Source organism: Schistocerca gregaria, chromosome 1 (assembly GCF_023897955.1).
Source record: "Schistocerca gregaria isolate iqSchGreg1 chromosome 1, iqSchGreg1.2, whole genome shotgun sequence".
Classification (NCBI taxonomy): Eukaryota; Metazoa; Arthropoda; class Insecta; order Orthoptera; family Acrididae; genus Schistocerca; species Schistocerca gregaria.
This window is the reverse complement of record NC_064920.1, coordinates 287684664-287691358: the sequence shown is the minus strand read 5'-3', so window position 1 is coordinate 287691358 and position 6695 is coordinate 287684664. Positions and strand designations below refer to the sequence as shown.

The 6695-nt window shown below is 47.9% G+C and overlaps 1 pseudogene; it reads left to right on the top strand.

The window, feature by feature from the left end:
• The first annotated feature begins 4581 nt into the window (after positions 1-4581).
• LOC126288844 (5S ribosomal RNA) lies at positions 4582-4699 on the top strand (annotated as a pseudogene).
• Positions 4700-6695: the final 1996 nt, after the last annotated feature.

The following is a 6695-nucleotide window of genomic DNA, read 5'->3' as shown; positions in this document are numbered from 1 at the left end:
CTCGCCCTGCCTCGGCCAGACTTCTACGGCACAGGCGCTCTTGCGGTCTGCGACCTACTTGGCCCAGCACACAGGTCCGTATATGTGTATCACCACGGTATCCTGTGCGTCTAACTCGCATGTTTGCTTTATCTTTAAACCTACTTTGTATTTTTGTTTGGTCTGTCTGATTAGCGACGCAGTTTTGTATACGCAGTATACGCAGTTTTGTATTTCTTCTTGCTAGTCTCCAGGCTGTGGACTTCAGATCGAAGCGGATCAAGAGCCCCTGCCTCACCCCCTCTTCACACTCTTCCTCCACATCTACATCTACATCTACACTTATGCTCCGTAAGCCACCCAACGGTGTGTGGCGGAGAGCATTTTATGCGCCACTATCATTATCTCCCTTTCCTATTCCAGTGGCGTATGGTCCGCGAGAAGAACGACTGGCGGAAAGCCTCCTTGCGCGCTCTAATCTCTCTGATTTTTCTTGATCTCCTCGGGAGGTATAAGTAGGGGGAAGCAATATATTCGATACCTCATCCAGAAACGCACCCTCTCCGTAAAGCTATCACGCTTTCCAAATAACCCTGTGCGAAACGCGCCGCTCTTCTTTGGATCTTCTCTGTTTCCTCTGTCAACCCGACCTGGTACGGATCCCACACTGATGAGCAATACTCAAGTATAGGTCGAACGAGTGTTTTGTAAGCCACCTCCTTCGCTGATGGACCACATTTTCTAAGGGCTCTCCTAATGAATCTCAACCTGGCTCCCGCCTTACCAACAATTAATTTTATATGATCATTCCACTTCAAATCGTTCCTCACGCTTACTCCCAGATATTTTACAGAAGTAACTGCTACCAATGTTTGTTCGTCTATCGTATAATTAAACAATAAATGATCCTTCTTTCTATATATTCACAATACATTAAATTACATCTGTCAGTTGCCACTCCCTGCACCAAGTGCCTATCCCCTGCAGATCTTCCTGCATCTCGCTGCAGTTTTCTAATGCTGCAACTTCTCTGTATGGAACTTCCGACACTATCTACTAGGTCATTTATATATATTGTGAAAAGCATTGGTTCCATAATATTCCCCTGTGGCACGCCAGAGGTTACTTTAACGTCTGTAGACGCCTCTCCATTGAGAACAACATGCTCTGTTCTGTTCGCTAAAAACTATTCAATCCAACCAACAGCTGGTGTGACATTCTGTAGGCTCTTACTTCGTTTATCAGGCGGCAGTGCGGAACTGTATCGAACGCCTTCCGGAAGTCAAGGAAAATGTCATCTACGTGGGAGCCTGTATCTAATATTTTCTGGGTCTCATGAACAAATAAAGCGAGTTTGGTCTCACATCATCTCTTTTTCTGGATTCCATGTTGATTCCTACAGAGTAGATTTTGGATCTCCAGATATGGCATGATACGCGAGCAAAAAACACTATAACAGCTCGATGTCAGAGATATAGGCCTATAGTCTTGCGCATCTGCTCGACGACCCTCCTTGAAAACTGGGACTACCTGTGCTCTTTTCCAATCATTTGGAACCTTCCGTTCCTCTAGTGACTTGCGGTACACGTCTGTTAGAAGGGGGGCAAGTTCTTTTGCGTAATCTGTGTAGAATCGAATTGTTAACACCCACGCAAAAATGGTAGTAGCGTTTATACAGTCACGTGTATAAAATTCCAAATGTCATGGGTAACTGTCAGAGAATAAAGGAGCATGAAAACTAGGTCTTGAAAATAGCATGTAATCCTACGCTGTGCAGTTTATTTAAAAGGATCACTTTCCGGAAAGCCAGTAATTGTCTCCCAGTGCAACGCAGAAGTTTCGAATTCCGGTAAAAGTTGTAAGGTGTCTACATATGCGAAGAAAAGGCCAGACCTCAGAAGTTTGAGTCACGTAATGTCGGTTAATGATGCCACACTGGCATAATTCTACCCAACGCCACGATAGGGAGGTCGCCATTCCCCTTCTTATCCACACTTCACCCCATCCTTCAACGTTTCTGCGATGAAAGACACTACCGCGACACCCAGAATTGAAATCACGTGTGCCTCTTACGGGTAGCCGATAAAAAAGTTTCAGGCACACCTCCGTCCGAACTGACACGAAATGGACATACGGTTGGCACAAAGGGCGTCAACGCAACCATCCTTTCCACTGGGTCGTTCCTCGCCATACATTCCGCGGGCGAACACGACTATTCACTGTGCGATGAGTCACATCTTATTGACAATCTTTGACACCGCTAACAGCCCTGGACGTTTCAGCCCTTCTTTAAGGACACTGCTACCCAACATTCCCATTGAACATAGAGAAAAACCACAATTTTTGCTCCTAAGTACAGGTTTGGACCACTAGCGACCATTCAATAACATTCAATGAAATTTGAACGGGATCCGGACGAGCAAACAGTGCTTATACATTTTCAGCCCTCCTCTTTCATGCCTTCCTATGGCGCGATCACCCTGGTGTGTGATATGGACACATTAATGAATGAAATGGCAAAGTGTCCCTCTAAGATACTCGTGTTCTGCAGCACCCTCAATGGTATCCGTCCACCTTTCCTGAAAATTTCGAAAACAAACCTCTACTTCACAACCTGCAAAGAAAAGCTATGCGCCTGAAGGCAGACATCCCGCAAAAACACCTCCGATCCCAGATGCCTTCTACGACACATGAATCCTGACATCTATCCTGTTTTTTTTTTTTGCGAGTCTCGACACTTTGCTGTTTGGAGCATCGTCGAGCTCTTGGGTGGCGTCACAGGGTGACATCTACAGAGGAAGGCTGTAAGTACCTTTGAGCAATATTTGAAACTTCCGTATCACAATCAAAGACAATTACGTGGTCCCGAAACAGTGAGAATTAAATTGTGTTGCGCAGTGTAGTTCTTGCGAACTACATTTAATACAAGTGACTTTCCTGTCACTTGCGTGACAGTCTGCTGATATGGTTAGAGTTGCGGGCGAAAGGTAGCGTTTCTGCCACGTATAGGCACATACACTCCTGGAAATGGAAAAAAGAACACATTGACACCGGTGTGTCAGACCCACCATACTTGCTCCGGACACTGCGAGAGGGCTGTACAAGCAATGATCACACGCACGGCACAGCGGACACACCAGGAACCGCGGTGTTGGCCGTCGAATGGTGCTAGCTGCGCAGCATTTGTGTACCGCCGCCGTCAGTGTCAGCCAGTTTTCCGTGGCATACGGAGCTCCATCGCAGTCTTTAACACTGGTAGCATTCCGCGACAGCGTGGACGTGAACCGTATGTGCAGTTGACGGACTTTGAGCGAGGGCGTATAGTGGGCATGCGGGAGGCCGGGTGGACGTACCGCCGAATTGCTCAACACGTGGGGCGTGAGGTCTCCACAGTACATCGATGTTGTCGCCAGTGGTCGGCGGAAGGTGCACGTGCCCGTCGACCTGGGACCGGACCGCAGCGACGCACGGATGCACGCCAAGACCGTAGGATCCTACGCAGTGCCGTAGGGGACCGCACCGCCACTTTCCAGCAAATTAGGGACACTGTTGCTCCTTCGGTATCGGCGAGGACCATTCGCAACCGTCTCCATGAAGCTGGGCTACGGTCCCGCACACCGTTAGGCCGTCTTCCGCTCACGCCCCAACATCGTGCAGCCCGCCTCCAGTGGTGTCGCGACAGGCGTGAATGGAGGGACGAATGGAGACGTGTCGTCTTCAGCGATGAGAGTCGCTTCTGCCTTGATGGCAATGATGGTCGTATGCGTGTTTGGCGCCGTGCAGGTGAGCGCCACAATCAGGACTGCATACGACCGAGGCACACAGGGCCAACACCCGGCATCATGGTGTGGGGAGCGATCTCCTACACTGGCCGTACACCTCTGGTGATCGTCGAGGGGACACTGAATAGTGCACGGTACATCCAAACCGTCATCGAACCCATCGTTCTACCATTCCTAGACCGGCAAGGGAACTTGCTGTTCCAACAGGACAATGCACGTCCGCATGTATCCCGTGCCACCCAACGTGCTCTAGAAGGTGCAAGTCAACTACCCTGTCCAGCAAGATCGCCGGATCTGTCCCCCATTAAGCATGTTTGGGACTGGATGAAGCGTCGTCTCACGCGGTCTGCACGTCCAGCACGAACGCTGGTCCAACTGAGGCGCCAGGTGGAAATGGCATGGCAAGCCGTTCCACAGGACTACATCCAGCATCTCTACGATCGTCTCCATGGGAGAATAGCAGCCTGCATTTCTGCTAAAGGTGGATATACACTGTACTAGTGCCGACATTGTGCATGCCCTGTTGCCTGTATCTATGTGCCTGTGGTTCTGTCAGTGTGATCATGTGATGTATCTGACCCCAGGAATGCGTCAATAAAGTTTCCCCTTCCTGGGACAATGAATTCACGGTGTTCTTATTTCAATTTCCAGGAGTGTAGTAACCATTGGCACATATGATTTCTAGAATTTTGGAAAACGAGTAAAATTGGTTATAAATTTAAATTTTCAATAATTTTGTTCCCATGAATGACTTTTAGAGTGTTCAGAGCAAGTATCTGAGTTGAACTTCCGTTATTTGAGCTCACTGATATAGTTGATAGCCAACGGCCTTGCCGCAGTGGTAACACCGGTTCCCGTCAGATCACCGAAGTTAAGCGCTATTGGGCTGGGATAGCACTTGAATGGGTGACCATCCTGTCTGCCGAGAGCTGTTGGCAAGCGTGGTGCACTCAGTCCTTGTGTGGCAAACTGAGCAGCTACTTGACTGAGAACCGGCTCCGGTGACGTAAACTAACATACGGCAGGGAGAGGGGTGTGCTGACCCACATGTCTGCATCCAGTGACGTATTTTAGCATAGGATGACATAGCGGCCGGTCGGTACCATTGGGCCTTCCAAGGCCTGTTCGGACGGAGTTTAGTTTAGTTTAGATGTAGTTGATAAACTGTTGATCTAACTCTCAGTAATTGTTTTGAGCTGTTTTATTTAAATTAACAACTTTGCCGTAATACGTCAAGGTCCTGCAGACCTAACTTAAAAAATTCATTTGGTGTCAAGTATTAATAAAAATCTTCATACGAATGATGTTCAACCCGTTTTTGGCCCGGTCAATCCACTGACAGGTAATCTTACGCCAGTAGTGTGTACCATTCTAGTAGCTAGAGCGTTTTTGGAAGTTGAGGATTGAATACACCTTACTATTTGTATTCCGCCTGGATAGGCACTGCCTGTTATTTTCTGGTTTTGGGTTTCAATTGCATTGGTCTCTTATGGAACCACGAGTCACGGTGGTTGTGGTCTGCCTTCGCAAGGACGAGTTGAGATGGTCCACGAGGATAAAGTCTGAGGACTGGCGGAGGATGGTTATATCGTAGAGCTGTGTGCACGTTTTATCGCGACTATGGGGGCTCCAGTGCAGATGACGGTGGAGCTTGAAGGTCAGGCGAGCGTGGCCGTCGAGCAATGCGTCGTTTTTCTTTCAGGGAAAGATCAGAGCTTAAATTTCTTCATTTTATTGCCCCATCGTACGCTCAGCTATACTGCATGCAGGTTAAAAATTACGCACTGGTTGCGTGCTTTGAAGAGTTGGCTTCAGTAGTCACAGGTTCGCTGATCAACCCGAGGTTGAAAAACTACATAACAGTAGTTAATTTGCAAATTAGTTTGCAAATAGTTGGAGAGTGGCTCAAATGGCTCTGAGCACTATGGGACTTAACATCTATGTCATCAGTCCCCTAGAACTTAGAACTACTTAAACCCAACTAACCTAAGGACATCACACAACACCCAGCCATCACGAGGCAGAGAAAATCCCTGACCCCGCCGGGAATCGAACCCGGGAACCCGGACGTGGGAAGCGAGAACGCTACCGCACGACCACGAGATGCGGGCTGTTGGAGAGTGATCAGGCGCTTAATGAATTCCAGTATCCGGTGATTACCGAAAATGGAACCGTTTCTATGGGGCCCAGAGGGGGCGATATAGACAACCCGCAGTCCACTTTTACTAAATTTCCTAGCGTCTTCTTGATTGTGTTGCATGGGATAGAATGCCTTGCTGTCGATGCTCAACAGGGGTTGGCTAAATTTTTGTGTTTCACTGTTGTCTTACAAGAACAAGTTAACCTTTTCAGATGTAATGGAAACTGGTTATCAGTTGATGTATGCTTTGTGTCATGGATGTCTTAACGAGAAAGGGTTAGTTTTTGATTATGCCCATGGGAAATTCTGTTAGTGGGGCGGAATTCGATGTTGTGCACTTATCTCTTGAGCAGGCTAGGCTCTCCTTCAGATATTGCGTGGATTCACGGAAGTTATGACAGATATATAAGGGGTCAGTAATCGTACTGAATATTGGATTTTACTTTGCAACCATCTTTTTGTCAGACAGTCACCCAGCGGCTCTCTTCACCAAGCATGAAGGTGTTGCGTGAGATGGTAGATAAAATGCTCGCTAAGTGGGTTGTTTATAAGGTCGTCCACCATGCCAGAGGTGGTTGATTTCTGCTGACCAAGGATAATAGGGAGGAGGAGGTTTACAGACCATTAGTGGACTATCGTCTGCTCAAATAGAATGTAGTACTGGAGTCTGTTCCTCTTCCTGACCTACAAGGGTGCTTTTCATGGTTTTCTAGCGCCTACTGTTTTCCCTTTTTCACTTTTAACCAGGCATATTGCCGGATTCCTCTTGCCGAACAATCCACGGTTGCCACTGC